General features: G+C 42.7%; 1 protein-coding gene and 3 non-coding genes across 4 annotated transcripts in view; all 4 read right to left on the minus strand.

Annotated features, from left to right (window-relative positions):
* The window catches only part of UBC (ubiquitin C), a 246,704-nt gene that overhangs the window by 166,249 nt on the left and 62,720 nt on the right, over positions 1-17,735 (minus strand).
* Positions 8,156-8,227, minus strand: TRNAD-GUC (transfer RNA aspartic acid (anticodon GUC)). The gene has a single exon. It is a non-coding gene; the product is annotated as a tRNA-Asp (tRNA).
* TRNAD-GUC (transfer RNA aspartic acid (anticodon GUC)) lies at positions 11,768-11,839 on the minus strand. Its single transcript has one exon. It is a non-coding gene; the product is annotated as a tRNA-Asp (tRNA).
* Positions 15,382-15,453, minus strand: TRNAD-GUC (transfer RNA aspartic acid (anticodon GUC)). The gene has a single exon. It is a non-coding gene; the product is annotated as a tRNA-Asp (tRNA).

Here is a 17,735-nt window from a genome sequence, read left to right on the forward strand (position 1 = left end):
GCCCGGGAAGAACACTGCTGACAGTGCTATTACGTGATTCTCCGCCCAGCGAAGAATCTTGGCAGCTTCTGCCATTGCACTCCTGCTTCTTGTGCCGCCCTGTCTGTTTACATGGGCGACCGCCGTGATGTTGTCCGACTGAATCAACACCGGTTTTCCTTGCAGGAGTGGTTCCGCCTGGCTTAGAGCATTTTAGATTGCTCTTAGTACCAGAATGTTTATGTGAAGAGACTTTTCCAGGTTCGTCCATACCCCCTGGAAGTTTCTTCCTTGTGTGACTGCTCCCCAACCTCTCAGGCTGGCGTCCGTGGTCACCAGGATCAAATCCTGTATGCCGAATCTGCGGCCCTCCAATAGATGAGCCTTTTGCAACCACCACAGAAGATATACCCTTGTCCTTGGCGACAGGGTTATTCGCAGGTGCATCTGAGGATGCGACCCTGACCATTTGTCCAACAGATCCCTTTGGAAAATTCTTGCATGGAATCTGCCGAATGGAATTGCTTCGTAAAAAGCCACCATTTTTCCCAGGACTCTTGTGCATTGATGTACAGACACCTTTCCTGGTTTTAGGAGGTTCCTGACAGGTCGGATAACTCCTTGGCTTTTTCCTCGGGAAGAAAAACCTTTTTCTGAACCGTGTCCAGAATCATCCCTAGGAACAGCAGACGTATCGTCGGAAAACAGCTGCGATTCTTGGAATATTTAGAATCCAGTCGTGCCGTCAAAGAACTACTTTAGATAGTGCTCTTCCGACCTCCAACTGTTCTCTGGAACTTGCCCTTTTTAGGTCGTGCAAGTAAGGGATAATTTAGATGCCTTTTTTCTTTGAAGAAACATCTTTTCGGCCATTACCTTGGTAAAAAGGCCCGGGGTGCCGTGGATAATTCAAACGGCATCGTCTGAAACTGATATTGACAGTTCTGTACCACGAACCAGAGGTACCCTTGATGAGAAGGACAAAATTTGGACATGGAGGTAATCCTTGATGTCCAGGGACACCATATAGTCCCCTTTTTTCCGGTTCGCTATCACTGCTCTGAGTGACTTTATCTCGATTTGAACCTTTTATGTAAGTGTTCAAAACATTTTAGATTTAGACTATGTGTCACCAAGCCGTCTGGCTTCAGTACCACAATATAGTGTGGAAAAATAATACCCTTTTCCTTGTCGTAGGAGGGGTACTTTGATTATCACCTGCTGGATATACCGCTTGTGAATTGTTTCCAATGCTGCCTCCCTGTCGGAGGGAGCCGTTGGTAAAGCAGACTTCAGGAACCTGCGAGGAGAAGATGTCTCGACTCTCCAATCTTTACCCCTGGGATAATACTCGTACGATCTAGGGGTCAACTTGCGAGTGATCCCACTGCGCCCTGAGACTCTTGAGACTACCCCCCCACCTTGAGTCCGCTTGCACGGCCCCAGCGTCATGCTGAGGACTTGGCAGACGCGGTGGAGGGCTTCTTTTCCTGGGAAAGGGCTGCCTGCTGCAGTCTACTTCCCTTACCTCTATGTCTGGGCAGATATGACTGGCCTTTTGCCTGCATGCCCTCATGGGAAAGGAAAGATTGAGGCTGAAAAGACGGTGTCTTTTTTAGCTGAGATGTAACTTGGGGTAAAAAAGGTTGGATTTCCCAGCTGTTGCTGTGGTCCCCAGGTCCGATGGACCGACCCCCAAATAACTCCTTCCCTTTATACAGCAATACTTCCATCTGCCGTATGGGATCTGTATCACCTGACCACTGTCGTGTCCCTGACATCTTCTGGGAGATATGGACAACGCACTTATCTTGATGCCAGAGAGCAAATATCCCTCTGTGCATCTCACATACATATATATAGAATGCATCCTATTAAATGCTCTACATGAATAAAATATTTTCAGTCAGGGAATCCGACCAAGCCAACCCAGCACTGCATCTCCAGGCTGATGGCGATCGCTGGTCGCAGTATAACCACCGTATGTGTGTATATACTTTTTAGGATATTTTTCCAGCTTCCTATCAGCTGGCTCCTTGAGGGCGGCCGTATCTGGAGACGGTAACGCCACTTGATAAGCGTGTGAGCGCCTTATCACCCTAAGGGGTGTTTCCCAACGTACCCTAATTTCTGGCGGGAAAGGGTATAACGCCAATATTTGCTATCGGGGTAACCCTACGCATCATCACACACTTCATTTTATTTTATCTGATTCAGGAAAAACTACAGGTAGTTTTTTCCACTCCCACATAATACCCTTTCTTGTGGTACTTGTAGTATCAGAAACACGTAACACCTCCTTCATTGCCCTTAACGTGTGGCCCTAATGAGAAATACGTTTGTTTATTCACCGTCGACACTGTATTCAGTGTCCGTGTCTGTGTCTGTGTCGACCGACTGAGGTAAATGGGCGTTTTTAAAACCCCTGACGGTGTTTCTGAGCCGCCTGGACCGGTCCTAATAGATTGTCGGCCGTCTCATGTCGTCAACCGACCTTGCAGCGTGTTGACATTCTCACGTAATTCTCTAAATAAGCCATCCATTCCGGTGTCGACTCCCTAGAGAGTGACATCACCATTACAGGCAATTTCTCCGCCTCCTCACCAACATCGTCCTCATACATGTCGACACACACGTGCCGACACACAGCACACACACCGGGAATGCTCTGACAGAGGACAGGACCCACTAGCCCTTTGGGGAGACAGAGGGAGAGTCTGCCAGCACACACCAAAAACGCTATAATTATATAGGGACAACCTTATATAAGTGTTTCTCCCTTATAGCATCTTTTATATATATACAATATCGCCAAAATCAGTGCCCCCCCTCTCTGTTTTAACCCTGTTTCTGTAGTGCAGTGCAGGGGAGAGCCTGGGAGCCTTCTCTCCAGCTTTTCTGTGAGAGAAAATGGCGCTGTGTGCTGAGGAGATAGGCCCCGCCCCTTTTACGGCGGGCTCGTCTCCCGCTATTTTTGAAGTTAGGCAGGGGTTAAATATCTCCATATAGCCTCTGTGGGCTATATGTGAGGTATTTTTTGCCTCTAATAAGGTTTTTATTTGCCTCTCAGAGCGCCCCCCCCAGCGCTCTGCACCCTCAGTGACTGTTGTGTGAAGTGTGCTGAGAGGAAAATGGCGCACAGCTGCAGTGCTGTGCGCTACCTTTATGAAGACTCAGGAGTCTTCAGCCGCCGATTTTGGACCTCTTCTCTCTTCAGCGTCTGCAAGGGGGCCGGCGGCGCGGCTCCGGTGACCATCCAGGCTGTACCTGTGATCGTCCCTCTGGAGCTAGTGTCCAGTAGCCAAGCAGCAAATCCACTCTGCACGCAGGTGAGTTCACTACTTCTCCCCTAAGTCCCTCGTTGCAGTGATCCTGTTGCCAGCAGGACTCACTGTAAAGTAAAAAACCTAAGCTAAACTTTCTCTAAGCAGCTCTTTAGGAGAGCCACCTAGATTGCACCCTTCTCGTTCGGGCACAAAATCTAACTGGAGTCTGGAGGAGGGTCATAGGGGGAGGAGCCAGTGCACACCACCTGATCTGGTAAAAGCTTTACTTTTTTGTGCCCTGTCTCCTGCGGAGCCGCTATTCCCCATGGTCCTTTCAGGAACCCCAGCATCCACTTAGGACGATAGAGAAAACTGTATAGTTTTATTTTTTAAGCAAAGCTGCAAAAGGACTTGTTGCCCCATGCTCTAATTGGTCTAGATCCTGCCCTAGGAACATTTTTGGGTGCTTGCCAATGGTATGTAAATGAAAAGCTTGTTAAAAAATAAAAATCAATTCTACTAAACATTGTAAAATTAAATGTGGGTGTTAAGGACCCACATCAGAGTGTATGCATAGCGTTCAGCCTATCTTGTTTTTCTCATTGAGGTAGGCTAAAACTTTACAAGAAGATTGCTTCAGAAGTCACATGACCAATACTGTCATTGAGAATGGGGCACATCAATGTGTTTTTTCAAGGCTAGGAATGTCAAAACAACTCTGGACATTGTTTTGTGATGCCCTAGACATTGTATGCACTTTTCCTTCCAAAGGTGTCATACAGCAATGGGCCAACCTCCCTGCCTCTATTCTATTTAGACATGTAAAAAAATTAAGTATGTGTAACTCTACACAAAATGCCAAATCCTTCTGATTTATTCCATAGCCATATATAGACAAGAAAGAGTTACACAAGTACATTATTCCAGTTGGTACATTTTGTTTGTATGTATATATATGCTGTTCCAGTTCCACGGATTTGTGTGTTTTGATTTGCACAATTCCATTTCTGGTAATTTTTTATTCTTTTATCCATGTCATACCATTTTTATCATATATTTTTTCCGAAGTATCTAAATTGGAATATTGGAGAAATAAAAGAAATAGCTATAGAAGTATATTATTACAGTTGGTACATTTTGTTTTCTATACATGCTATTCTATTTGAATGGATTTGTGTGTTGTTTTTAAAGTACACAACTTTATTTAGGATAGTTTTCTGTTGATTTTTATGCATGTTATAACATGTTGATCATTTAGTTTTTCATTGTGTTAAATTGGAATATTGGAGAAATAAAAATTGCAGCCTCACCGTTGGGGAATTGAACCCCGGTCTCCCGCGTGACAGGCGGGGATACTCACCACTATACTAACGAGGATCAGCTGTGTGAAAAGGCTGCCAGTCCAGCACAAAAGAGTGATTTTCTTATGTGTATAGTAAGAATCGTAATGATTTACATGGATAATAAAAATTATTGAAATCATTGATAGATCATTTTGTTGGTCTAAATTTCACAAGATGCCAAATCCATGATGATTCTTGTGCATCATGTGCTAGGTCACAATCTTACAGAATTTGCCCAAACTATCATTTTCTTATCCATGCCTGATAATACATGGACTGAGATTTTCCAGGATTTTACTGTTAATTTGCCAGAGTTTATAGGTATTTCTATGATTTAGGTTATGGTGTGACCATTTCAGTAAAATGGCTCATTTTGTTCCTTTTTCTCAGTAACCATCAATTTGAGAATTAGCTCATTTATTTACCAGTCATGCTATAAGATTATATGGATTAACAGGGAATATTGACTTTGTTAGATGGACACAGGTATCTCCAAATTCTAGAAAGTGTATTGCAATCAGTTTGATACCAGATGCTACAGTTTTCTTCAGTTTCCATCCAACAGGTAGACAATGTCAACCAAATTTTGGAACATTATATAAAGTAGTATACATCAGAGAATCAATTGGGTTTAGGAGAATATTTGCCTCATGCTGAGTTTACCTATAATTACATGTGCCAATTATGCATTGGGTCTTTATCTTTTATTTCTATTTACAGAAGACATTAATAATTGCTGTTATTTTTCTATAATTATGAAGCTTCATTGTCTATTTAGGTAATCAAGAGCTTTTAGAAAGCCAACATAAATATAGCAAAACCCATAACCCCTCTGAAAAAGTAGATAATAAAAATTTGCTTAAAAATTTGTTGAATGTCTTTAATCTATTATATTAGAGACAAAGGCTAGCTCTAAAGCCTTTATAGCTGATATAGTCCTGAGGAATATTCAGGAGCGACTAAAGAGGTGGGCTGACAGGGCCATTGCCCAGACTGCTGTAACCTGGAAGGGTGCAGATGCAATCAAATCGGCATCTCAGCCTTATGCATGGTTCCACCTCCCAGGCCCAGCAATAAGGGGGTCTGGTGCCTGCTTTGCTGTAGAAATCAACAGGCCACAGGCACTAAGAGGAGATGGAATCATAAAAACATATAAAGTTAGGAACATAGAATATGATGGCATATCTTCTTGTCACCTGGTGAGAAAACATGCATGACATTTTAATGTCACTCACAGCATTGGAGGGCAGCAGACTGAGCAGAACAGAAAAGCCACACAGAGAAGAGGCATGGCACTGCAGGCAGAAGCCCAAGAAGGTAGGTTTGTGGCAAGCTGGGGCTGGAGTGACACAATGCGTGCTGCAGTGACAAGATGGTGGGGAACCAGAGAGACACAGGAGAGCTGGATTGGCACATGGGGGCTGGAGTGGGACAGCGGAGGGGCTGGAGCTGGAGTGAGATGTTAGAGACTAGATTGACATGAAGGATCTGGAGTTACAGGTGGAAGAGAACTGGAGTGGTATAGGGAAGCTGGAGTGATGGGGAACTGAAGACAGATAGACATAGGGAAGGGGAAGAGGCCTGCTGTAGAAATGTAGAGGCATTAGGGGTGGACTGAGTCTGCTGCAGAGCCACAATGGGGATAAGGCTGCTGTTGAGCCAAAGATGGCATGATGAGTTTGCTGTTTTTACACAAGGGAGTGATGAGGCTGCTGGAGACAGACAGGGGGATGAAGCAGTTGGAGAAATGCAGGGGAATGAGATTACTGGATAGACACATGGGTGGATAAGGCTACAGATGTTGTGGCTGGAAAGACACAGGGGGAAGAAGGTGGCCTAGGAGGCAGGATTTTAGAAAAATCCTGGGAGCAGGATGCTGGATTGACAGGTTGCATGTGGCCAGAAAGACACAGGGGGCAGGAGGTGACAAGGAGCACAAGGCTGGCATAACACAGGATAGGGTGTGACTGGAGGGGACACAGGAAGCATGGGGCTTGAGGGGACACAGTGAGTAGGAGACTGGATGGGACACAGTGGAAAGGTGGCTGGATTGACAAGAGGCATGTGGCTGGAAACACATGGGGGCAGGATGTGACTCAGGGGACATAAGGCTTGAATGACACAGGAAGCATGTGCAGAGGGAGCACAAGACTGAAATGGACATGGGGAAAGGAGGATTGAGGGGTCACAGAGAAAATGAGGCATGAGTGACATGGGGCATGTTGCTGGAAAGAAAGAGGGGCCAGGAGGTTACCTGGGGCACAAGTCTGGAATGACAGAGGTGGGCACTTGGCTGTAAAATCACAGGGTGCAGGAGGTGACGTAGGGGTCACAAGGCAGAAGTATTACAGGATACATGTGACGTGGACACAGGGAGCATGAGGCTGGCAGATATATGGGTTAGGAGGTGACACACAGGGGGTACAACACTGGTTAAACCTCTGTTGTATGACGATGAAATTGGTTATATTTCTGCACAATCACATCTTTTAGGCCATAGAATTTCCTATATTAACATTGAATACCAACTGAAGACACCATCTGCCCAGGGAGGATCAATTTCTTCAGATGTACCCCATTTAAGAGAACCCGCCATATAGGTCATGTCTATATTTATTTAGTATACAAAGAAAACTGTATAGTTTTATTTTTTAAGCAAAGCTGCAAAAGGACTTGTTGCCCCATGCTCTAATTGGTCTAGATCCTGCCCTAGGAACATTTTTGGGTGCTTGCCAATGGTATGTAAATGAAAAGCTTGTTAAAAAATAAAAATCAATTCTACTAAACATTGTAAAATTAAATGTGGGTGTTAAGGACCCACATCAGAGTGTATGCATAGCGTTCAGCCTATCTTGTTTTTCTCATTGAGGTAGGCTAAAACTTTACAAGAAGATTGCTTCAGAAGTCACATGACCAATACTGTCATTGAGAATGGGGCACATCAATGTGTTTTTTCAAGGCTAGGAATGTCAAAACAACTCTGGACATTGTTTTGTGATGCCCTAGACATTGTATGCACTTTTCCTTCCAAAGGTGTCATACAGCAATGGGCCAACCTCCCTGCCTCTATTCTATTTAGACATGTAAAAAAATTAAGTATGTGTAACTCTACACAAAATGCCAAATCCTTCTGATTTATTCCATAGCCATATATAGACAAGAAAGAGTTACACAAGTACATTATTCCAGTTGGTACATTTTGTTTGTATGTATATATATGCTGTTCCAGTTCCACGGATTTGTGTGTTTTGATTTGCACAATTCCATTTCTGGTAATTTTTTATTCTTTTATCCATGTCATACCATTTTTATCATATATTTTTTCCGAAGTATCTAAATTGGAATATTGGAGAAATAAAAGAAATAGCTATAGAAGTATATTATTACAGTTGGTACATTTTGTTTTCTATACATGCTATTCTATTTGAATGGATTTGTGTGTTGTTTTTAAAGTACACAACTTTATTTAGGATAGTTTTCTGTTGATTTTTATGCATGTTATAACATGTTGATCATTTAGTTTTTCATTGTGTTAAATTGGAATATTGGAGAAATAAAAATTGCAGCCTCCCCGTCGGGGAATTGAGCCCCGGTCTCCCGCGTGACAGGCGGGGATACTCACCACTATACTAACGAGGATCAGCTGTGTGAAAAGGCTGCCAGTCCAGCACAAAAGAGTGATTTTCTTATGTGTATAGTAAGAATCGTAATGATTTACATGGATAATAAAAATTATTGAAATCATTGATAGATCATTTTGTTGGTCTAAATTTCACAAGATGCCAAATCCATGATGATTCTTGTGCATCATGTGCTAGGTCACAATCTTACAGAATTTGCCCAAACTATCATTTTCTTATCCATGCCTGATAATACATGGACTGAGATTTTCCAGGATTTTACAGTTAATTTGCCAGAGTTTATAGGTATTTCTATGATTTAGGTTATGGTGTGACCATTTCAGTAAAATGGCTCATTTTGTTCCTTTTTCTCAGTAACCATCAATTTGAGAATTAGCTCATTTATTTACCAGTCATGCTATAAGATTATATGGATTAACAGGGAATATTGACTTTGTTAGATGGACACAGGTATCTCCAAATTCTAGAAAGTGTATTGCAATCAGTTTGATACCAGATGCTACAGTTTTCTTCAGTTTCCATCCAACAGGCAGACAATGTCAACCAAATTTTGGAACATTATATAAAGTAGTATACATCAGAGAATCAATTGGGTTTAGGAGAATATTTGCCTCATGCTGAGTTTACCTATAATTACATGTGCCAATTATGCATTGGGTCTTTATCTTTTATTTCTATTTACAGAAGACATTAATAATTGCTGTTATTTTTCTATAATTATGAAGCTTCATTGTCTATTTAGGTAATCAAGAGCTTTTAGAAAGCCAACATAAATATAGCAAAACCCATAACCCCTCTGAAAAAGTAGATAATAAAAATTTGCTTAAAAATTTGTTGAATGTCTTTAATCTATTATATTAGAGACAAAGGCTAGCTCTAAAGCCTTTATAGCTGATATAGTCCTGAGGAATATTCAGGAGCGACTAAAGAGGTGGGCTGACAGGGCCATTGCCCAGACTGCTGTAACCTGGAAGGGTGCAGATGCAATCAAATCGGCATCTCAGCCTTATGCATGGTTCCACCTCCCAGGCCCAGCAATAAGGGGGTCTGGTGCCTGCTTTGCTGTAGAAATCACCAGGCCACAGGCACTAAGAGGAGAAGGAATCATAAAAACATATAAAGTTAGGAACATAGAATATGATGGCATATCTTCTTGTCACCTGGTGAGAAAACATGCATGACATTTTAATGTCACTCACAGCATTGGAGGGCAGCAGACTGAGCAGAACAGAAAAGCCACACAGAGAAGAGGCATGGCACTGCAGGCAGAAGCCCAAGAAGGTAGGTTTGTGGCAAGCTGGGGCTGGAGTGACACAATGCGTGCTGCAGTGACAAGATGGTGGGGAACCAGAGTGACACAGGAGAGCTGGATTGGCACATGGGGGCTGGAGTGGGACAGCGGAGGGGCTGGAGCTGGAGTGAGATGTTGGAGACTAGATTGACATGAAGGATCTGGAGTTACAGGTGGAAGAGAACTGGAGTGGTATAGGGAAGCTGGAGTGATGGGGAACTGAAGACAGATAGACATAGGGAAGGGGAAGAGGCCTGCTGTAGAAATGTAGAGGCATTAGGGGTGGACTGAGTCTGCTGCAGAGCCACAATGGGGATAAGGCTGCTGTTGAGCCAAAGATGGCATGATGAGTTTGCTGTTTTTACACAAGGGAGTGATGAGGCTGCTGAAGACAGACAGGGGGATGAAGCAGTTGGAGAAATGCAGGGGAATGAGATTACTGGATAGACACATGGGTGGATAAGGCTACAGATGTTGTGGCTGGAAAGACACAGGGGGAAGAAGGTGGCCTAGGAGGCAGGATTCTAGAAAAATCCTGGGAGCAGGATGCTGGATTGACAGGTTGCATGTGGCCAGAAAGACACAGGGGGCAGGAGGTGACAAGGAGCACAAGGCTGGCATAACACAGGATAGGGTGTGACTGGAGGGGACACAGGAAGCATGGGGCTTGAGGGGACACAGTGAGTAGGAGACTGGATGGGACACAGTGGAAAGGTGGCTGGATTGACAAGAGGCATGTGGCTGGAAACACATGGGTGCAGGATGTGACTCAGGGGACATAAGGCTTGAATGACACAGGAAGCATGTGCAGAGGGAACACAGGGAGCACAAGACTGAAATGGACATGGGGAAAGGAGGATTGAGGGGTCACAGAGAAAATGAGGCATGAGTGACATGGGGCATGTTGCTGGAAAGAAAGGGGCCAGGAGGTTACCTGGGGCACAAGTCTGGAATGACAGAGGTGGGCACTTGGCTGTAAAATCACAGGGTGCAGGAGGTGACATAGGGGTCACAAGGCAGAAGTATTACAGGATGCATGTGACGTGGACACAGGGAGCATGAGGCTGGCAGATATATGGGGTAGGAGGTGACACACAGGGGGTACAACACTGGTTAAACCTCTGTTGTATGACGATGAAATTGGTTATATTTCTGCACAATTACATCTTTTAGGCCATAGAATTTCCTATATTAACATTGAATACCAACTGAAGACACCATCTGCCCAGGGAGGATCAATTTCTTCAGATGTACCCCATTTAAGAGAACCCGCCATATAGGTCATGTCTATATTTATTTAGTATACAAAGAAAACTGTATAGTTTTATTTTTTAAGCAAAGCTGCAAAAGGACTTGTTGTCCCATGCTCTAACTGGTCTAGATCCTGCCCTAGGAACATTTTTGGGTGCTTGCCAATGGTATGTAAATGAAAAGCTTGTTAAAAAATAAAAATCAATTCTACTAAACATTGTAAAATTAAATGTGGGTGTTAAGGACCCACATCAGAGTGTATGCATAGCGTTCAGCCTATCTTGTTTTTGTCATTGAGGTAGGCTAAAACTTTACAAGAAGATTGCTTCAGAAGTCACATGACCAATACTGTCATTGAGACTGGGGCACATCAATGTGTTTTTTCAAGGCTAGGAATGTCAAAACAACTCTGGACATTGTTTTGTGATGCCCTAGACATTGTATGCACTTTTCCTTCCAAAGGTGTCATACAGCAATGGGCCAACCTCCCTGCCTCTATTCTATTTAGACATGTAAAAAAATTAAGTATGTGTAACTCTGCACAAAATGCCAAATCCTTCTGATTTATTCCATAGCCATATATAGACAAGAAAGAGTTACACAAGTACATTATTCCAGTTGGTACATTTTGTTTGTATGTATATATATGCTGTTCCAGTTCCACGGATTTGTGTGTTTTGATTTGCACAATTCCATTTCTGGTAATTTTTTATTCTTTTATCCATGTCATACCATTTTTATCATATATTTTTTCTGAAGTATCTAAATTGGAATATTGGAGAAATAAAAGAAATAGCTATAGAAGTATATTATTACAGTTGGTACATTTTGTTTTCTATACATGCTATTCTATTTGAATGGATTTGTGTGTTGTTTTTAAAGTACACAACTTTATTTAGGATAGTTTTCTGTTGATTTTTATGCATGTTATAACATGTTGATCATTTAGTTTTTCATTGTGTTAAATTGGAATATTGGAGAAATAAAATTTGCAGCCTCCCCGTCGGGGAATTGAACCCCGGCCTCCCGCGTGACAGGCGGGGATACTCACCACTATACTAACGAGGATCAGCTGTGTGAAAAGGCTGCCAGTCCAGCACAAAAGAGTGATTTTCTTATGTGTATAGTAAGAATCGTAATGATTTACATGGATAATAAAAATTATTGAAATCATTGATAGATCATTTTGTTGGTCTAAATTTCACAAGATGCCAAATCCATGTTGATTCTTGTGCATCATGTGCTAGGTCACAATCTTACAGAATTTGCCCAAACTATCATTTTCTTATCCATGCCTGATAATACATGGACTGAGATTTTCCAGGATTTTACAGTTAATTTGCCAGAGTTTATAGGTATTTCTATGATTTAGGTTATGGTGTGACCATTTCAGTAAAATGGCTCATTTTGTTCCTTTTTCTCAGTAACCATCAATTTGAGAATTAGCTCATTTATTTACCAGTCATGCTATAAGATTATATGGATTAACAGGGAATATTGACTTTGTTAGATGGACACAGGTATCTCCAAATTCTAGAAAGTGTATTGCAATCAGTTTGATACCAGATGCTACAGTTTTCTTCAGTTTCCATCCAACAGGCAGACAATGTCAACCAAATTTTGGAACATTATATAAAGTAGTATACATCAGAGAATCAATTGGGTTTAGGAGAATATTTGCCTCATGCTGAGTTTACCTATAATTACATGTGCCAATTATGCATTGGGTCTTTATCTTTTATTTCTATTTACAGAAGACATTAATAATTGCTGTTATTTTTCTATAATTATGAAGCTTCATTGTCTATTTAGGTAATCAAGAGCTTTTAGAAAGCCAACATAAATATAGCAAAACCCATAACCCCTCTGAAAAAGTAGATAATAAAAATTTGCTTAAAAATTTGTTGAATGTCTTTAATCTATTATATTAGAGACAAAGGCTAGCTCTAAAGCCTTTATAGCTGATATAGTCCTGAGGAATATTCAGGAGCGACTAAAGAGGTGGGCTGACAGGGCCATTGCCCAGACTGCTGTAACCTGGAAGGGTGCAGATGCAATCAAATCGGCATCTCAGCCTTATGCATGGTTCCACCTCCCAGGCCCAGCAATAAGGGGGTCTGGTGCCTGCTTTGCTGTAGAAATCACCAGGCCACAGGCACTAAGAGGAGAAGGAATCATAAAAACATATAAAGTTAGGAACATAGAATATGATGGCATATCTTCTTGTCACCTGGTGAGAAAACATGCATGACATTTTAATGTCACTCACAGCATTGGAGGGCAGCAGACTGAGCAGAACAGAAAAGCCACACAGAGAAGAGGCATGGCACTGCAGGCAGAAGCCCAAGAAGGTAGGTTTGTGGCAAGCTGGGGCTGGAGTGACACAATGCGTGCTGCAGTGACAAGATGGTGGGGAACCAGAGTGACACAGGAGAGCTGGATTGGCACATGGGGGCTGGAGTGGGACAGCGGAGGGGCTGGAGCTGGAGTGAGATGTTGGAGACTAGATTGACATGAAGGATCTGGAGTTACAGGTGGAAGAGAACTGGAGTGGTATAGGGAAGCTGGAGTGATGGGGAACTGAAGACAGATAGACATAGGGAAGGGGAAGAGGCCTGCTGTAGAAATGTAGAGGCATTAGGGGTGGACTGAGTCTGCTGCAGAACCACAATGGGTATAAGGCTGCTGTTGAGCCAAAGATGGCATGATGAGTTTGCTGTTTTTACACAAGGGAGTGATGAGGCTGCTGGAGACAGACAGGGGGATGAAGCAGTTGGAGAAATGCAGGGGAATGAGATTACTGGATAGACACATGGGTGGATAAGGCTACAGATGTTGTGGCTGGAAAGACACAGGGGGAAGAAGGTGGCCTAGGAGGCAGGATTTTAGAAAAATCCTGGGAGCAGGATGCTGGATTGACAGGTTGCATGTGGCCAGAAAGACACAGGGGGCAGGAGGTGACAAGGAGCACAAGGCTGGCATAACACAGGATAGGGTGTGACTGGAGGGGACACAGGAAGCATGGGGCTTGAGGGGACACAGTGAGTAGGAGACTGGATGGGACACAGTGGAAAGGTGGCTGGATTGACAAGAGGCATGTGGCTGGAAACACATGGGTGCAGGATGTGACTCAGGGGACATAAGGCTTGAATGACACAGGAAGCATGTGCAGAGGGAACACAGGGAGCACAAGACTGAAATGGACATGGGGAAAGGAGGATTGAGGGGTCACAGAGAAAATGAGGCATGAGTGACATGGGGCATGTTGCTGGAAAGAAAGAGGGGCCAGGAGGTTACCTGGGGCACAAGTCTGGAATGACAGAGGTGGGCACTTGGCTGTAAAATCACAGGGTGCAGGAGGTGACGTAGGGGTCACAAGGCAGAAGTATTACAGGATACATGTGACGTGGACACAGGGAGCATGAGGCTGGCAGATATATGGGTTAGGAGGTGACACACAGGGGGTACAACACTGGTTAAACCTCTGTTGTATGACGATGAAATTGGTTATATTTCTGCACAATCACATCTTTTAGGCCATAGAATTTCCTATATTAACATTGAATACCAACTGAAGACACCATCTGCCCAGGGAGGATCAATTTCTTCAGATGTACCCCATTTAAGAGAACCCGCCATATAGGTCATGTCTATATTTATTTAGTATACAAAGAAAACTGTATAGTTTTATTTTTTAAGCAAAGCTGCAAAAGGACTTGTTGCCCCATGCTCTAATTGGTCTAGATCCTGCCCTAGGAACATTTTTGGGTGCTTGCCAATGGTATGTAAATGAAAAGCTTGTTAAAAAATAAAAATCAATTCTACTAAACATTGTAAAATTAAATGTGGGTGTTAAGGACCCACATCAGAGTGTATGCATAGCGTTCAGCCTATCTTGTTTTTCTCATTGAGGTAGGCTAAAACTTTACAAGAAGATTGCTTCAGAAGTCACATGACCAATACTGTCATTGAGAATGGGGCACATCAATGTGTTTTTTCAAGGCTAGGAATGTCAAAACAACTCTGGACATTGTTTTGTGATGCCCTAGACATTGTATGCACTTTTCCTTCCAAAGGTGTCATACAGCAATGGGCCAACCTCCCTGCCTCTATTCTATTTAGACATGTAAAAAAATTAAGTATGTGCAACTCTACACAAAATGCCAAATCCTTCTGATTTATTCCATAGCCATATATAGACAAGAAAGAGTTACACAAGTACATTATTCCAGTTGGTACATTTTGTTTGTATGTATATATATGCTGTTCCAGTTCCACGGATTTGTGTGTTTTGATTTGCACAATTCCATTTCTGGTAATTTTTTATTCTTTTATCCATGTCATACCATTTTTATCATATATTTTTTCTGAAGTATCTAAATTGGAATATTGGAGAAATAAAAGAAATAGCTATAGAAGTATATTATTACAGTTGGTACATTTTGTTTTCTATACATGCTATTCTATTTGAATGGATTTGTGTGTTGTTTTTAAAGTACACAACTTTATTTAGGATAGTTTTCTGTTGATTTTTATGCATGTTATAACATGTTGATCATTTAGTTTTTCATTGTGTTAAATTGGAATATTGGAGAAATAAAAATTGCAGCCTCCCCGTCGGGGAATTGAACCCCGGTCTCCCGCGTGACAGGCGGGGATACTCACCACTATACTAACGAGGATCAGCTGTGTGAAAAGGCTGCCAGTCCAGCACAAAAGAGTGATTTTCTTATGTGTATAGTAAGAATCGTAATGATTTACATGGATAATAAAAATTATTGAAATCATTGATAGATCATTTTGTTGGTCTAAATTTCACAAGATGCCAAATCCATGTTGATTCTTGTGCATCATGTGCTAGGTCACAATCTTACAGAATTTGCCCAAACTATCATTTTCTTATCCATGCCTGATAATACATGGACTGAGATTTTCCAGGATTTTACAGTTAATTTGCCAGAGTTTATAGGTATTTCTATGATTTAGGTTATGGTGTGACCATTTCAGTAAAATGGCTCATTTTGTTCCTTTTTCTCAGTAACCATCAATTTGAGAAATAGCTCATTTATTTACCAGTCATGCTATAAGATTATATGGATTAACAGGGAATATTGACTTTGTTAGATGGACACAGGTATCTCCAAATTCTAGAAAGTGTATTGCAATCAGTTTGATACCAGATGCTACAGTTTTCTTCAGTTTCCATCCAACAGGCAGACAATGTCAACCAAATTTTGGAACATTATATAAAGTAGTATACATCAGAGAATCAATTGGGTTTAGGAGAATATTTGCCTCATGCTGAGTTTACCTATAATTACATGTGCTAATTATGCATTGGGTCTTTATCTTTTATTTCTATTTACAGAAGACATTAATAATTGCTGTTATTTTTCTATAATTATGAAGCTTCATTGTCTATTTAGGTAATCAAGAGCTTTTAGAAAGCCAACATAAATATAGCAAAACCCATAACCCCTCTGAAAAAGTAGATAATAAAAATTTGCTTAAAAATTTGTTGAATGTCTTTAATCTATTATATTAGAGACAAAGGCTAGCTCTAAAGCCTTTATAGCTGATATAGTCCTGAGGAATATTCAGGAGCGACTAAAGAGGTGGGCTGACAGGGCCATTGCCCAGACTGCTGTAACCTGGAAGGGTGCAGATGCAATCAAATCGGCATCTCAGCCTTATGCATGGTTCCACCTCCCAGGCCCAGCAATAAGGGGGTCTGGTGCCTGCTTTGCTGTAGAAATCACCAGGCCACAGGCACTAAGAGGAGAAGGAATCATAAAAACATATAAAGTTAGGAACATAGAATATGATGGCATATCTTCTTGTCACCTGGTGAGAAAACATGCATGACATTTTAATGTCACTCACAGCATTGGAGGGCAGCAGACTGAGCAGAACAGAAAAGCCACACAGAGAAGAGGCATGGCACTGCAGGCAGAAGCCCAAGAAGGTAGGTTTGTGGCAAGCTGGGGCTGGAGTGACACAATGCGTGCTGCAGTGACAAGATGGTGGGGAACCAGAGTGACACAGGAGAGCTGGATTGGCACATGGGGGCTGGAGTGGGACAGCGGAGGGGCTGGAGCTGGAGTGAGATGTTGGAGACTAGATTGACATGAAGGATCTGGAGTTACAGGTGGAAGAGAACTGGAGTGGTATAGGGAAGCTGGAGTGATGGGGAACTGAAGACAGATAGACATAGGGAAGGGGAAGAGGCCTGCTGTAGAAATGTAGAGGCATTAGCGGTGGACTAAGTCTGCTGCAGAACCACAATGGGGATAAGGCTGCTGTTGAGCCAAAGATGGCATGATGAGTTTGCTGTTTTTACACAAGGGAGTGATGAGGCTGCTGGAGACAGACAGGGGGATGAAGCAGTTGGAGAAATGCAGGGGAATGAGATTACTGGATAGACACATGGGTGGATAAGGCTACAGATGTTGTGGCTGGAAAGACACAGGGGGAAGAAGGTGGCCTAGGAGGCAGGATTTTAGAAAAATCCTGGGAGCAGGATGCTGGATTGACAGGTTGCATGTGGCCAGAAAGACACAGGGGGCAGGAGGTGACAAGGAGCACAAGGCTGGCATAACACAGGATAGGGTGTGACTGGAGGGGACACAGGAAGCATGGGGCTTGAGGGGACACAGTGAGTAGGAGACTGGATGGGACACAGTGGAAAGGTGGCTGGATTGACAAGAGGCATGTGGCTGGAAACACATGGGGGCAGGATGTGACTCAGGGGATATAAGGCTTGAATGACACAGGAAGCATGTGCAGAGGGAACACAGGGAGCACAAGACTGAAATGGACATGGGGAAAGGAGGATTGAGGGGTCACAGAGAAAATGAGGCATGAGTGACATGGGGCATGTTGCTGGAAAGAAAGAGGGGCCAGGAGGTTACCTGGGGCACAAGTCTGGAATGACAGAGGTGGGCACTTGGCTGTAAAATCACAG

Source organism: Pseudophryne corroboree, chromosome 1 (assembly GCF_028390025.1).
Source record: "Pseudophryne corroboree isolate aPseCor3 chromosome 1, aPseCor3.hap2, whole genome shotgun sequence".
NCBI lineage: Eukaryota > Metazoa > Chordata > Amphibia > Anura > Myobatrachidae > Pseudophryne > Pseudophryne corroboree.